The following is a 17558-nucleotide window of genomic DNA, read 5'->3' on the forward strand; positions in this document are numbered from 1 at the left end:
ATTCAAAATATTTTGATATATAAATTCAGTTATCTAGCTTTCGATTACTGCATACGTCACTACACGAGATATACATATATATATATATATATATATATATATACATATCAGCTTTCAAATACGTACTATAAACATCACATGCATGATTTTACTGTCCCATAATAATATACAACGTATATCTCAAATACTCAGAAACAAAACTTGTAAGCGAAAAAACTCTAATTCACTGCCAAAATTTGGCGGTCGTTCAAAATTCGAAATTCAAAGAAAATGATAAGTATATGCCAGTTTCAAGATTCAATTTTCGGTCTCCCTCCCCCCTCCCAATTATACCGCGTAATACTTGTCTTATGTTATTACAACTTCAACAACATGCGCGTGTCTACATTAACACAAAATAGTATATATATTTCCTCAATAGTATGATATATATCAACGTATTATTCAAAATATTTCGATATATAGAGTCAGTTATCTAGCTTTAATTTCGATTACTGTGTACGTCACTACACGAGATATACATATATATACATATATTCAATTGTCTATCAGCTTTCAAATATGTACTATAAACATCACATACACGATTTTACTATCCTATAATAATATACAACGTATATAACAAATACTCAGATGAATTATCGATTAGATTATCTTATGTCATTAATATAACTTCTCTACATAATATGTATATACTCTATATATACCTATACATACACACACATATACACACTATCGACTTTATCAATTTCTAAGTACGTACTATATATATCACATACTTTGATGAGTGATCGATTAATTATATTTAATTAGCTTAATTATATTATACTAGGTTTTGACTATTCATCAATCGATCACTGCACCATATATATGTATATGTATATATATATATATTAAAGATATTTATATATATGAACTCTTGAATGCATACTATATATATCACATCCACAAGTATATTACCTTATAATAGAACACGTTCATTATATTTTGATGAATTATCGGTTATATATTACATTATTATGACTGCAATAGTAACATAATATCATTATCACAACAAAATGATGTATATATACACATATTCATTAAACAAAGATTATGCATATTTAACGTCATTTAACATATATACAAAGAAAAATATTAATTTTATAGTGAAACACAAGTAAAAGATAAAGATTATCTTTAACGTAATTTTTTTATTTTATTTGATATATTTTTTAGTGTAATTTTTCCACAAAATTTAAGATTGATTGATTTTTATTATTATTATATTAGTTATCGACTACGTGTGATCAGTGTAATATAAAAAAATTATATATATATTAGATTATATATATAATTATTTTTTAATGAAAATAATAGATATATTTGATTACATATATATAATTATTGGTGTCAAAAAAATATTTACTTTTTTATTTTTTTTAGTTCAAAAATTGACCACAAGTGGTTGGTTTTATAAACTATTTTTTTTTTTTTAATTAAAAAACCGACTACAAGTGGTTGGTTTTTAAAAATTATTTTCTTTTTATTTTAATGAAAACCGACCACAAGTGGTCGATTTTTTTTTTTAAATTATTTTATTTAAAAAACTGACCACAAGTGGTCGATTTTTAAAAATTATTTTCTTTTTATTTTAATTAAAAACCGTGGTCGGTTTTTAAAATTATTTTTTAATTATCCTTTTTAAAGAAAACCGACCACAAGTGGTCGATTTTGTTATTTTTTTAATTTTTATTTGTAATAGAAATAATAATTTATATAAAAATTATTGAAATAATTCATTTAATATTTTAAAATAAAAAAGCGATCACATGTGGTTGCTTTTAAAAAAAAAATTAAAAAATTTAAAAATCAACCACATGTGGTTGATTTTTTTCGATCACAATTTATTATCGATTTTTCCGATTTTTTTAGTAGTGAATTTGTCATTATAATGACATGGACATAAAAAAACTCATCACGCCTTATATATCTGTCACCGGCACTTGCTTGGTGCTTTTCACTTAATAAAACTCTTTTTACTTATCAAAACAAATTCCACAGACACACGTGAAAGAATAAGATCCTATAGTATCAATAAAATGCTACATTTCATTCGTTTGATAAATCTTTGGAGGAGAATTGAAATTTGATTTTCATATGAAGACATTATGCTTGGATTTGTCGTATCCATTACTTGTATGAAAAGAAAATTCATACTTCTTGGATTTTGTGTTCCTCGGAATTCAGAATGTCAAGTAATAAAGACCTTCCTTCCTTGGGATGTCCATAAAGAGGACCTTAGACCAAAATAAGTTATCATCTAAATCAATTCACCAAAATAGTACATTTTCTGGAAACTTTAAAAAACTATTACAAACATACTTGGCAGTAGCGTATTATAGTATATTTATTTTTAAAAAATCAACTGTTCAAAAAGAATTGACTAACGGAGTTAAAGTAAAAAATCATTACTGATAGTAACACTTTTAGCATTAAACGTTATTATGTGTAACAAGACTCTGCAACTCTGCCACCTCAGAATATTTGTAAGAAATTTGTTGTTAAAGTCGTTACCATGAATCACTCTTAAAGGATAAAATGATACTCTCAGTACCGGTTTCTCAGAGAGAACAACAATTTAGGTGTGGGAATTTTATTTTAAAATCAACTGACTCCACAATCCAAATTTGTCATGTAGCACAATGTACTAATCTAAAACGTGTTTTTCTAAGTAGTGTAAATTTTGTGAAAATATCTAAAATTATTTATGTAGAACTAAACGTTAGAAAATGTCACGACACGAGACAAGGCCTGACCGTGATGGCAACCAAAGAAAACCAAGGTCGGAGATGACCCCTTTAGACTTACCTCAAGAGCACAATAAAAGTAAACAGTGAAAGCGAACCAAGTCAATAAAAAGTTATATAAATCCAAAGAATGTTAGAGAGTCCAAAACGAGATATCAATGACATCCCAATCCTTTCCATAAAGCTTCTAATCCAAAGAAGATCTAACTAAGTCGGACATGCTCCCATCTATGGATAAAAGAAATCCATAAGTACTATAATAATAAATTAAAACTAAAAGAATGACCGGGCCTTCCAATAGATGGAGGGTTGACCACATGAAAACTGTTCAACAAGAGTACCGACCACCTAACGTTGCACAAGATCACTAGAAAAGTCCTCGAAACCTACATGAAAAAATGATATAGCGTCTGGTGATGGTCAGTAAAGACGAGTACTGGCATGCGACCCAAGAAAAGGAATAAAGTAAATGCATTTACTAAAAATCCAGTCACAAACCACATGCACAACAATTATGCATATATATAGGATGTTGGGATAGGGGGACAAAGGACATAAATTATGATCTTTCAAAACATTAGTCCAGAACTATGTAGCTCATACCAACTTTTCAGGCATCCACGGGCTATATGGGTCCGGCTCTCCCAGCCGGAAAGGCCCCAGGCCATTTTAGCCACATGTACTGGGGAATGGCTAAAGACACCAAGGTAATAGCCATCAAATATATAATATTTATAACAGATACAATGGTCATAGACCCCCAACGTCGACAAACATGGATTTCAGTGTTGGTCCCCTTGGGACTACACCTTCTCGGTGATCTACATAATCCCTTTAAGCTCAAATTAAAATGAATTTACACATAAAAACCAACACCATCCAGGGATTCTTTTCTTTAGGCATTTCCATCATGGTATCATCATACCAATAGGATTGCAAGCTATTCAGTTTATGTCAAACCATAACTATTTAACCAATTTAACTCCTATTATCGGTTTAAAACTTCAAAACCATAGTCACCAAGGGCATTCCAAAACCTTTTGTTCTTTTACCATTTGATGCAATGCAATATTTTAAAAGACAATTAAATCGTGTAGAATCCTTGTTCTAAAACCAAATTAACAATGTGGGTTAAGGTTCATATCATTACCATGGAAAAATTCATCCATATTGTGAAAACCCAAGTCACCAAATTCACCATTGTAACAATATTTAAGTTTAGTTCAAAATCCATCAATTAAGGCATGAATAGCCCATTAAAACAAGGAAAAACAATGCAAGTGTCAACAAGCAAAAAACCCTCAGTCCTAGATGATTCAATAAATCAAACACATCAAAATACCAAGTTAATTAATGCCATAATACCATAATTAAAGTAGGGAGTATACAACATGACAAAAAAATTGAAGAATTTGGAGAGAACTCGGAGGTTAGAGCTCGGGAAATTTGATTTCTTGAGAAAGACTTGATTTTTCTTGACTTGGGAGTCAAAGAAGAGAAGTGTAATGTACAATGTTCGTAACTAAAGGCCAATTGGTTAATAGGGTGTTTTAATTCGTTTAGTGGGGTTAAGGACCAAAAATCCCTTGCCCTTCTTGGAAAAAGTAAAATTAGGCGAATTACAGCTATCCGCATGTTTCACCCTTATTGTAGGGCGTTGGAAGTGTGCCACACCCCTATTGCATACCCTCAATGGTTTAGGGTCCCAAAATGACCTTGAAACTTTTCCAAAAATTCTGAAGCTTACCCAAAAATCCCCCCTTAACATCCCTTATCATGATTCATGTCAAAAATTATCATTACACACACAGTAGGGTCCAAAATAAATTAGACAAAATTTCTTGGGGTCTCCAATTATCGTCCCCTTAGGATCATTCATCTCCGAATGAAAAGTAAGGATACCATTAGCACGATAATCGAATGAATATATAGGAATTCAATGACAAATTCGAGATGTAATAAAAGAAGGAGAAAAATTCATACCTTAAGCACTATCATCCAGTGATGGAAACAAGAACGGGTATTTTGTTTTTATATCCTTTATTCGATTCCCACGTTGCCTCTTCTACTTTTTGATTCCTCCTTAGAACCTTCACCGAAGCTACATCGACGTCCTTAGTCCTCAGCTTCCAAACATGTCTATCAAAGATCACAATCGGGACTTCCTAGTAGGACAATAAATCCTTAAAACCAACATCCTCAATGGGCACTACAAAGGAAGGTTCACCTATACACTTCTTAAGCATAAAAACATGGAAAATTGAATGATTGAGGCAAAATTTGTTGGTAACTCCAATTCATAAATAACATTCCCAATCCTTTTTAAAATTTGATATGGACCAATTTAAAGGGGAATGATCTTCCCTTTCTTCTCAGATATCATGACTCCTTTCATAGGAGAAACCTTCAAGAAAATTGAATCATCAACTTTAAATTCCAACTCTCTCCGTCTTACATCCGCATAAGACTTTTGATGACTTTGTGTAGTCTTAAGTCATTCTCGAATCACCTTTTACTTCTCCATCGCGTGGTGAACCAAGTCAGGGTCAAACAACCTACTCTAACCTACCTCAAACCATCAAATAGGAGACCTACTCCTCCGACCACAAAGGGCCTCAATAAAGGTCATTTCGATGCTAGAATGATAACTATTCTTACAAGTAAATTCAATAAGAGGGAAATGGTCCACCCAACTACTTTTAAAATCAATCACATAGGCCCATAGCATATCCTTCAAAGTTTGAATAGTACTCTCTGCATGGCCATCCGTTTGAGGGTCGAAAGCTATGCTAAGGTTCACCAAAGTAACCAAACCTTTCTTAAAGGAACACCAGAAATGAGAAGAAAACTGTGTACCTCGATCAGAAATAATGGACACTAGAGCCCCATGTAACTTAACTATCTTTTGAATGAACAACTTGGCATAATCCTTTCTTGAGTAGTTAGTTCTCACTGGCAAGAAGTGAGCAGAGTTGGTCGTTCTATCTACAATGACCCAAATAGAATCATACTAATTTTAAGACCATGGAAGACCCATGATGAAATCTGTATTAATCTCCCACTTTCATATGGGAAATTCTATCTCTTGGGACGTGCCACCAGGCCTCAAATATTCTACCTTGACTTGTTGACATACCACACTCTTGGAAACAAAATCTGCAACATCATTTTTTATATTATTCAATAGTAGATTTCTTTCATATAATGATACATTTTAGTCAAACTCGGATGAACTATGTATTTGGACTCATGAGCTTCGGCCAAAATTTTTTTTCACAACCCATCTACATCAGGAACACGTAACCTCCCTTGGTACCTTATACTTCCATCTCCCCCAATATCGAAAGCCATGACCTTTTGCTAACCCACATCGCTTTTGATTTTTATAAGTATGGTATCCAGAACCTTCTTCTCCTTGACCTCAACACCAAGAGATGATTTAATCACTTCTTGAATGATCACCCATCATTCTCGGGTCTAAAAGGCGAACTCCTAAGCTGGTTAGCTGGTGAATGTCCTTCACTAATCCTCTTTTCTGCTCTTCAACATGGGACATACTCTTCAAGGATAACCTACTAAAAGCATCACCAACAATATTAACTTTACCTGGATGGTAGTGCAAACTCAAATCATAATCCATAAGCAATTCGAGCCACTGCCTTTGCCTGAGATTCAATTCCTTCTGTGTAAAAACATACTGCAAGCTCTCTTGGTCGGAATAAATGTCCATATACACCCCATACAAATAGTGGCGCCAAATCTTCAAAGCAAAGAACACAACCACCAACTATCGATTATTAGTCAGGTAGTTTCTCTCATGAACCTTAATATACTTGGAAGCAAAGGCTACAACCTTACCATGTTACATCAAGACACAACCCAGTCCCAGACGAGACTCATCATAATACACAATAAACCCCTCCGTACCCTCGAGTAGGGTCAAAATAGGCACAAAATTCAACTTAAACTTTAACTTCTCAAAACTATCCTCACAAGCATCAGACCACACAAACTTAACCTTTTCTGGGTCAACCTCGTAAGTGGCGTAGCAAATAGATGAGAAAATCTTCATAAACCTCCTATAGTACCCGTCCAAGCCCAAAAAACTCCTAATGTTGATTGTAGTCGTGCGTCTAGGCCAGTTCTTAACCACCTCAATTTTTGTGGATCCACCTTGAACTCTTTAATAGAAAAAATATGCCCGAGAAAAGTTATAACACTTAGCTGAAATTCACAGTTAGAAAATTTTGCATATAATTTTTTGTCCTTAAGAGTTTGCAACACAATCCAGAGGTGAATTGCATGAGCCTCCTCACTTTTGGAGTACACTAAGATGTCATCAATGAAGACTATATAAATAAATTTGGAAACTTCCTGAACATCCAATTCATAAGAACCATGAAAGCAGCTGAAGCAATAGTCAACCCAAATGACATAACCAAAAACTCATAATGGACATACCAAGTTCGTAAACCAGTCTTTGGAATATCAACCTCCTTAATTTTTAACTGATGATAGCCCAAATAGAGATCAATTTTAGAGAAACACTTAGAACCTTGAAGCAGTTCAAAAAGGTCATCAATCCTATGTAGAGGGTACTTATTTTTCATGGTAACTTTGTTTAGCTGGTGGTAGTCTATACACATCTAAAGATACCTACTTTCTTACACATGAAAAGTACATGAGCACTCAAGAAGATCCTTTAATTTCTCCATTAGTTCCTTTAGTTTAGCCGGAGCTATCCTATAATTAGGAATAGAAATAAGATGGGTACTGGTAAAAGATCAATACCAAAATCTATTTCTCTATTTGAAGAAATCCCGGGAAGATCATCAAACAAACCTTAGAAAATTCATTATCCACTGGGATGGATTGCAAAGAGGGACTTTCAGAGTTAGAATCCTTAAATCGAACTAGATGATACAAACACCCTTTGAAAATCATTTGTTGAATCCTAAGATAAAAAATAAACTTCCCTTTTTGCAGTAGTGAACTCCCCTCCCATTCTAATACTAGTTCATTAGGAAAATAAAAGGTTGCCTTTTGGGTTGTATAGTCTAGAGAAGCATAGCACGAATGAAGCCAATCCATTACCAAGATTATATCAAATTCAACCATATCAAGTTCTATCAAATCCACCAATGTCTCCTTATGAAAAATTGACACCACACAACCTCTATAGATTTTTCTATTAACAATAGAATCACCTACCGGAGTAGAAATAAAAAATGGGTTAAAAATACTTTTAGGACCAAAACCAAAGTATGCAGCCACATAAGGAGTCACGTACAATAGAGTAGAACCCGAATCAAGCAAACTATAAACATCATGGGAGAAAAGTTGTAACATACTAGTGACCACATTTGGGGATGTCTCAGATACCTATTGAGTAGAAAGTGCATAAAGACGATTTAGACCAGTTCTCGTCCCTAAAGTAGCACCTATTGTTGCAGGGGCTGAAAAAGTGGTACTTAGCTCTAGTGGCAACCCAAATTATAGGACAATTTCAGCGTATATGACTAAGTTGATAATAATTAAGACATAAATTCTTCCCCTCCTCTAAATATCCATGGTGAAGCTATCTACAAAAATGGCAAGGGTGATAGAATGGGACCAACTGAGACCCACATTGGGCACCCTATGCCTTAGGACCATTGCTAGACTAAAAACGCCGATCACCGGTTAGCTTAGGATAAGGAAGATTAGATGACGAATAAAAATTTCCCTAGTATTTCTTCTTAGACCATTGCCTACCATCCTTCCCATTGTTCTTCTGTTTTGCACCTTTCTCTCATACCTAAATTTTTTGCTCTTCCTTTACTGTATTTCTGCCTACTTCATTTCTCATCTTCCATTTCTTGCATGTATTCTACGAAATTGTATATATTGATATCATTATTCAACATAGCAGCCTTACACTATAACACCAAATCATGGAACATACCAGAAGTAAACTTCCTGATCTTGGACATCATATTAGACACCAATTTCACAGTATAACAGGATAATTGTTAAAACTTCAGTGCATACTCCTTAATGTTCATCATACTTTGTTTCAAATTCAAAAACTTTTTAGCTTTGGCTTTCCAACTCCTTGGGAAAGAAATGATCAAGTAAAGTATCTGCAAACTCTTTCCGCGCAGTCGGCTTAGCATTATCACCCATTAACTCTTCCAACTCCTCCAACTCTTCATACCACTGGTAAGCTGGTTTGGTCTGATTTATTAGATTTCGATATTATTGACTAATTTGGTCATATTGTAGAATTCTTTTTCATTATTTTAGCGGATCTTTCAAAAAAATAGCTTTATATCAAATAAAGTATATACTTCAACTTTCTTGTGCTAGAACTTTAGCTCGAGTGTTTTGATTGAAAGGGAAAGGGAGACAACTCGAATGCTAGCACAAAAATAAAAAGAGTCGTACTTTAAAGAGGAATTCTTCTAAGATCCATTGCTCAATTTTGCTGCATGCTCTGCTCCCAAAATGTGTAGAGACTTCCAAAGGCAGATCCGAGCATGCTAACAACAAAAAAGTAATGCAAGTACATACAACTATAGTAATTTCAAATCATTGATAAAGAATCTTTCCATCCTAGATTTGTCCCCAACAACAAGTTCATTGACATATTCCCCTTCCCCATTTATTCCCAAAAGTTGATTCAGTACACTTTCCCCATCATCCAGTCATCTTAAAAGAGATGAATAAGCTCATACAAATTGTAGTCTGCCCCCACCCTACCTTAGTAACTTTGGTCAGAAAAAAGAATAGGGCAATAAATAGAGCTCCGGGTAAGAATTAGACCTTCTATAGATGGAACTTCAAACTCCTTAATAGTCATAAGACATTTCTTTCAACTGGTAAACTATAAACTCCACACCCTATGAATCACTAGCATACGTAACTCTAAAGATCATTTCCATCTCATTAATAAACCTCTGAGGGTCCTCCTCAACCATAGAGCCTATAAATGTTGGGGGATTTATGTCACAACCCGAACTAGGTCCTGGCCGTGATGGACATCCCGAACCATGAGGGCCCGAAATGTCCCTCTCTATCTGGTTAGCATGTGCACATTCATATAAATAAAGAAGATGCAGAAACATAATATGCTAAAGAAACATGGTCAATTTTGAATTCAGCATAAGTATGAAAATTGAAAATCAACTACATCTAATAACATATAACTCAGTCTGAGAAATATCTACTACAAGAAAATCTGACAACTGTCTGAAACTGGGACAAGGCCCCCAGTAGACCAAAACAAAAATAAATGACATAATCTAAAAAGACAGGCCTTCCGAAATAGAGAAGGTTCACCAACTGGACACTGCAACTCTATCTGTTAAATACTACTGCTTCTCTGAACCCCTAGACTGAGCCTTAGAACCTGGAGGGAGGAGGAGGGGTCAATACAGATGTACTTGTATGCAAAGTATTCCAAAATAAGACTTTTATATAAATAAAATAGTTGGAGAGCAACATATTGCATTATAAAAAATTTGACAAATTAAATTCAAGGAACACACATTCACTAAAACTAGTATAATCATAAATATAAATATCATTCCCACCATCTTATTTTACATGTTACCCTTTAACTTAGCACGATGTTCAAAAAAATGAGAGGATTCTTAAACTTATGGTCTAAAATATTTTTAAAATATTTGTGTGGCTATAAATTAGTAAACTGAAAGCAAAAGAAGAATTTGCAAGTTAATTTTTTTTTTTTCTAATTATGCTGAGGCAGTGTTCTTTGAGAGTGGATAAAAAGGAAAAGGTGCCACTTCAAATGAAATAGAGGGAGTAATATAACTTTCTAACATTGCCACATAAAACACAAATGCCATAAAAAATTTATCAACAATCAAGTGTGTGTCACATTTATGGTACTAGGTTTTGTCTTTTCATCAAATGGTTAAATTTTGTTTTTGTTGTGTTCACACTGAAGGAAAACAATACAAAAGGAGAGCATGGGATAACACAAAAAGTAAGAAGAAAAAAAAGAGAATGGCCATATTTATCTCACATTTTCTCATTTGGCATCTGGAGGTGGAGGAAGTGGAGGTTTCGTTGGCGGAGGAGGAGGCAGAGCATTGTATACTGGTGCCGGAAATTCAACTAATAAAGATCACAATATTCTATCAGCTGAACAACTTGTGCTTGATCTAAGCAATCCCGATCTTCACGAAACGCTCTCCTAGACCTTCCTAAGGTTTATGAATTTTTCTCTCTTTCAGAGGTTTACTTTGATGTTTCAATTTATTGTTTTATCGTTTTTATTGTTTATATCGACTTCTCGGGAAATATTTTGTACTTGAATTCTAAAATTCTGGTAAAAATTTAGGCCTTAGGTTTTTTATGTAGTTGGATTATCTAAAAAATGAGATGGAAAAATGTAGATGCTTTTTGAGAATAGTTGGAGAAAAAAGAGGTTCAATGGCTTATTTTCATGTTTTTTCTATATCGTTGTATCATTTTATTCTTTCCATCGACTAATCGACTAACCGGGGATGATTTTCAATAATTTAGTTTTGGATTACAGTAAAGTTCTACCCAAACTCAAAATTATTCAGAACTTTACCGTAATCCAGAAAAGATTACACAAAATCATGCCTGACGAGTCTATAGAAGAAATAAATAGATACTAGTTCAAATGAAACATGAAAATAAATTGTTGAAGTGAGAAGAATAACCTTGCAAGATTCTAGAGAGTATTTTAATGAAGATTAGGGTTTTAGAGATCAAGCACAAGAGGAAACTTTTCTAGGATTTGCCCCCCTTGTTGTGGAACATCTTAATTGCCTTTTGATTGGGGTTATAGAGCAACTCAAATGGTTAAATTTGACAAATGTCTTGTAGAGTCCTATTATTGCTTTTTCCTGAACATTTTGTAGTCTTAGGATGATAAAATATTTTTGTGAAGTTCTAGAGATAACATCTTATATCCATCTATATTTGCATATTAAATTCAATGAAACCAATGTTAAATAGGCGGCTGCATTGTTTCTCCTTGACAGAGAGAGCAAGGGAGAGTGAGAGAAGATAATGAAGAGGGTCTACTCGACAATCTAAAACAAAAATTCCATAGTCCCATTAACATTTTGGATCAATTGATGCAGCCACCTCGTCGTTATTAAATCCTCCTTATATACACACGAAAAAACCACACATGGTCATAAAAAATAACAAGGTCTAATGACAAGGAATGCTCTGTGATCACAAATCGAGATGCCCAGGAGTGAGGAGTAAGGAGAAACCTTATGGACAAGAAAAATACAACATAAATGTGAATCTTATAGAGGATATATTGTTAGAAGAGATCGATAATATTGCACGTCTACCTATATAAACAAACTAGGTAAAGCGTCACAGTAGACTTTTTAGAAATGACTGGAGATGGCAGTGAGGGATTTGCTGTTGATTGTTGCAATACACGTGCTCTTCAATTCATCTTTCCCTCCTAGTCCTCCGCCTCTCACCTCAACCCTCAATGATGAAAAAGAAAAGGTGAATTGGAGTATAAGAATATCGCAACAAACAGAAGCAAATCCCTCACTGCCTTCTCGAGGCATTTCTAATAGGACAACTGTGACGCTTTATCCAGTCAGTGTATAGAGGTAGATCTCCAATATTATCTATCTCACCCAACAAGACATCCTTGGTAAGATTGCCCTCTATGTTGTGATTAGCTAGTCCCTATAACTTCTCCCCCTCCTCCCTCCCAGGCTTTTCTTTTAGTGATCATGAAGCTTTCCTATTTCGGCATTTGACCATTGTTAATTTTTTCTGATCATGTGTGATTTTTTCACGTGTATTTCTAGGAGGATCCAACGATCATGATGTGGCTGCAGCAATTTCCCTGTAATGTTAATGGCACTAGTATACTGGTTTTAGTAAGTGTATAATTTACTTCTTCACCAACAACTAAACAACCCGTAAGTACTTTAATTTCCTTTCATCCTCTCTTTTGTTTTTGGTATTTTGAATTTGGGGTTGAGCTGGGGTGGGGTGCGGGAGATTTTGATCTCTCTTTGAATTTTTTTATATTGGTAATATAATGATCTTTTGATATTGCTATAGTAGTTTAACTAAGGGAACAATAGAGCTCTTGCAAAAGCATTTTGCAAGATTCTTTGTGGGTTCAGTACGTGACAAAGCTAAACAACATTGGAGATCCCAAGGATGAAGAAGGTATAGGCAATGGGGACATGAGTGATATCACCAATACTCTTCTCACTTAGTACTCAAAACTTCTTTATGGAAGACTTTTTAAAAGCTAAATATTGTTGTAGATCTCATCCCACTTTGAAAAAGTGGTGTGTTCTAGTAACTCTCAAGCATGGAAATTTCTTTTGGCTGCTAGAGATAAAGCTGAGAACAATATCATCTGGCAGATCAATGTTTAAGATTGTAGTTTCTGGTGTGACAACTGGTCCACTAGAGGTACCCTTGTGAATTTAATATCAAAGCCGAAGTCAAGGATTTCCTAATCATGAACAATTGGAATATTGATAAACTCACAGAACTATTTCCAGAATTCACTGTCCAGCAGAAATCTGCAATAATAGCCTTTCTGTTGATACTCTTTGGAATCTCACTTCAGCTTGGAACTTGATCAGACAATCCAAGGAAAAGAATTGGAGCTAAGTCAGGTATGGCATAAATTTCTTCACTATAAAATTTCTTTCTTTATTGGAGATTAATTTTCTGAAGATTACCATTTAAGATATCATTATCATTTATGGTAATAACAATAGAATCCCTACATGTTTTTGTTGTGCTACCAATGAGACTCTTAAACATATTTTCTTGTTGAGGGTCCTGCTTAACAGGTATGGAAATATTTTGGAGGCCCGTTAGGAATTACACATAATTACTCTGTCCACCTATAAGAATCATGAGAACCTGGAGGAACATGAGAGACTATAACAATGTGCATAAATTCAACCCTCAGATTCTTCCTATATTTGCATTAATTGGGAGATATGGAAAATTAAGGCATCATGTGAATATGGAGCTCAAAAAGTATTCTACACAAGGAAAATGGAGAATTGTATAGCTGGCCACAGTTCTGTCAAATATTGGAAAGACTCAGGCCTGTTGTCATCTGTCAGCAAATGCAATGGCTGTCAAGTGCAGGAAGTGGAGGGGTTGAGAGAAATGTCTGTAAAGTTAGTTATGGCATTCTCTATTCCTGTCAAGTGCCACATGAACAATTAGGCTGAAGCCATGGCTGCTAAGTAAGGAATTGATTGGCGCAAAAAACTACAACATCAACAACGTAGACGTGGATCAATGATTATTACTAATATGATCAGAAAACAGAGTACGGGCAATATTAATCTCAACAAGATCATCTATTATATTCTTCACAGTATCAAGGACAAAGATATCCAAGTCCAACATTGTTACATGGAGGCTAATCATGCGGCATCTAGTTGAAATAGGACCACTACTCTTTTCAACAACTTCCAAAGAATTGAAGGGCTCTTTTTAACTTGATAAAATTCAATTACCTAGTATTAGAATAAGATATGACAAGGCACATTTTCTTGTAAGTTAGTAACTCTAGATGTTTGACAGGAAGAGAATACATGTTGTTATGATTGGACAGAATAAGAAATACCACAAAGCAAAAGAAAATAAGAAGAAGACACATAGATTTACGTGGAAACTCTTGATGGGAAAAACAACGGGCAGAGGCAGAGGAATTCACTATAATGGAGAGGAGTACAATGGAGGAGGCGAAAGTCTCAATGGCATAATTTCACACACCCAAAAACAACCCACTAAATGCACTTATATAATACGTGCATACAAATAAATCTTAAACCCAAAAATAGCAGGTCCATACCTACACTGCTACCACAGACCCTATAAAAAATAACAATCATGGGTCGCACTGTGATCTTTTTAGGACCGAATCAATAAAATTTGGGTCACAAACTATAGCAGTCTCCACCTTGACACGAATTCTAATTTAGAACTCAAATTCATTTTGATAAAACTGTCCACCTCTTTCACAAAAGCCTCAAAGGGCACATCTTAAGTGCTGACACCAACCAAGTCCAAGCAAAGCTCAAACTTGGCACTTGGTAGTGTCTTGGTCATCATATCAACGGGGTTATCATAGGTACTAACCTTGCTTACCATAATATCACCATAAGCAATAATTTTATGAGTGCTTTGCCCTCTCGTAAAACATCTGATCTTTTGTAACGAAAATAGCATTCTGATTGTCGCAAAAGATCATAGTAATCTGTAAGTCTTTGCTAAGTTCACCAAATAAACCCTTTAACCAAATAGCTTTCTTGCAAGCCTCTGTAATAGTAGTTGACAAAGTAACTGTAGTCTGTAAAGTAGCTTTCCAACTGATAACATAACCACCAATGGTGAAAACATAACTTTTAAGGGATCTCCTTTTATCAAGGTCTCCAACAAAATCAGAATCAACATACTTGATCACTCTATCTTTATTTTTCCCAAACTGCAAACAAGCATCAGCAAATCCATGCAAGTATCTGAAAATCCACTAAACTACTTTTCAATGTTCTTTACAAGGATTTTCCATGTATCTTCAAACTCCAATGACTGCATACGACAAATCTGGTTGGGAATACACTATCGCGTACATAAGAGACCTAACCGCATTATAGTATGCAACTCGAGACATATTGTCATGCTCATCATCTGACTTTGGAGATAACGTGGTTGAGATTTTGAAATGACTTGTCAATGGAGTACTAACAGGTTTGTCATTTTGCATATTGAACCTATGAAGTACTTTTTCAATATACCTTTTTTGACTTAAGTATAACTTACACTTCTCTCTATCCCTCAACTTTTGTCTATCCCTCATAATTTTCATGCCAAGGATCTTCTTTGTTGCTCCTAGATCTTTCATCTCAAACTCTTTGCTGAGTTGGGCTTTGACTTTTATTATTTCGCTTATATCCTTTGCTACAATCAACATATCATTAACATACAATAGAAGATATATGAACGAACTATCACTTACCTCCTTGAAAAAGACAGCTATCATAACTCCTCCTCCAAATCATATGAGAAGTCATAAAAGATTCAAACCTCTTATACCACTATATGGGAGACCGTTTTAAGCCATAAAGGGACTTTTTCAACAAGCATACATATTTGTTCTTTCTCGAGGCTACAAAACCCTCTGGCTATTGCATATAGATATCCTTATCAAGTTTTCCATGTAAGAATGCAGTTTTGACATCCAACTGCTCAAGCTCAAGATTATGCATGGCCACAACACCAAGTAAGGTTCAAATCTAACTATGCTTTAAAACTGGAGAAAACGCATCTGTGAATTCAACACCTGGAACCTGACTGTAACTGTAACATCCCGCATTTCGGGCTAGATAAAAACCATGATTTCGATGCGTTGGTAATCCTGAAGCCATAAATCCTATGCCAATATGGCATGTTAATTAATTGCATAGTATGTGAATCCATTCAAGCTTGAATTTAGACCATAGAGGTCCTTCAACTTAAGGACGAGTTGAAACTATTTCGATCGACTAGGTTTTAAAGGATGTTGTAAAGTGTGTCAGCTTCCATCGACCATAACTCTCTGTATATATCGAATTAGGAAGCATAATATGTGTCAAATGATAGGTATTTAAGTTAGCTTTCCAACTATACTAATGTTGCTAAAATTCAACACCCGAGCAAGAAGTTATGGCCTTTCAAAGTAGTAGGCGGCGCCTATGTAAACATAGGCGATAGCATAGGCACCGCCTATGTAAAACATAGGCGATAGCATAGGCACCGCCTATATAAGAAATTTTGGTGACTTAAACACTCCGTTTTCGGGGCAAAATGGTTCTTTTCCACCCTTATTTAGCCATAAACATGAAATTCATTTCCCAAAGATCCTAAAATACACCTTCATTCATCCAAATTGTTCAAGAACTCTCTCTAGGGTTTCAAAATAAAAACCCAAATAGTTCAAGATTCAACCAAGGGTTTTCAAAATAAATTGAAGATTTGGTATCTCCGCAATGTAGGCTTCAAGAAGCACCTATCATATTTGCATATAGAGGTACGTGGGGTTCTCCAAAAATCTCATGGGTGTAGTTTTTATGAATATTCATGCTTTTAAATGGGGGTTTTCAATCAAATGATAATAACTTGCTTTCAATATGATTTCTAAGTCATTTTCTTTATGTCATAGAAATTGTTTGCCTCTATACTTCAATGGTTGAAACCATGCATATGTGATTTGAGATTTTCCATGGAAGTTTGATAAATATGAATGATAAATTATTTTAAAATTCCCATGATAATGTTTCGATACTCCATATTATACTGTGATCAACAAAAGAGAGCATGAATTTGAAATAAATATTGTTCACCACTTGTAAATGACGAAGCACCTTGGTTTTTACATGATTATGCATATGTTGATGTGATATTTATGACTTGCAAGTCGGGTATGATGATACCCTACAGAATACGACATGTTATTGAATAAGATAAAATTTGAATGCATTGATTTTACATGAGAAAGGTGGATGGCCGAAGAAGGCGTTTGAGACACAAGGGCTCATCGCTAGAAAAATGTGTTTGCCTATATGGAATATTGGTACCAGGCTAAGTGATCTTGTTTACTTGACTTCATGTCATTCCCAAATTGGGACTATAGGTAGGAGCCCGAGCCAAGTGATCTTGCGCACTACCATTAGGTCGAGACTCTATGCTGTGTGATCTTGTGTGTCTCTCCCTCACTTATACTCTAAT

The 17558-nt window shown here is 34.6% G+C and overlaps 1 long non-coding RNA gene across 3 annotated transcripts; it reads left to right on the plus strand.

Annotated features, from left to right (window-relative positions):
• Window positions 1–10523: 10523 nt before the first annotated feature.
• LOC107845619 lies at window positions 10524–14466 on the plus strand. 3 transcript variants are annotated; one of them, XR_001666907.2, is made up of 3 exons: window positions 10590–11004; window positions 11810–12983; window positions 13085–14466. It is a non-coding gene; the product is annotated as an uncharacterized LOC107845619 (long non-coding RNA). The 3 variants fall into 3 exon arrangements; XR_001666905.2 differs by having other exon boundaries at window positions 10591–11004; window positions 11810–13444; window positions 13625–14466; XR_007046152.1 differs by having other exon boundaries at window positions 10524–11004; window positions 11810–14466.
• Window positions 14467–17558: the final 3092 nt, after the last annotated feature.

This window comes from Capsicum annuum, chromosome 10, assembly GCF_002878395.1.
Source record: "Capsicum annuum cultivar UCD-10X-F1 chromosome 10, UCD10Xv1.1, whole genome shotgun sequence".
Taxonomy (NCBI): Eukaryota; Viridiplantae; Streptophyta; class Magnoliopsida; order Solanales; family Solanaceae; genus Capsicum; species Capsicum annuum.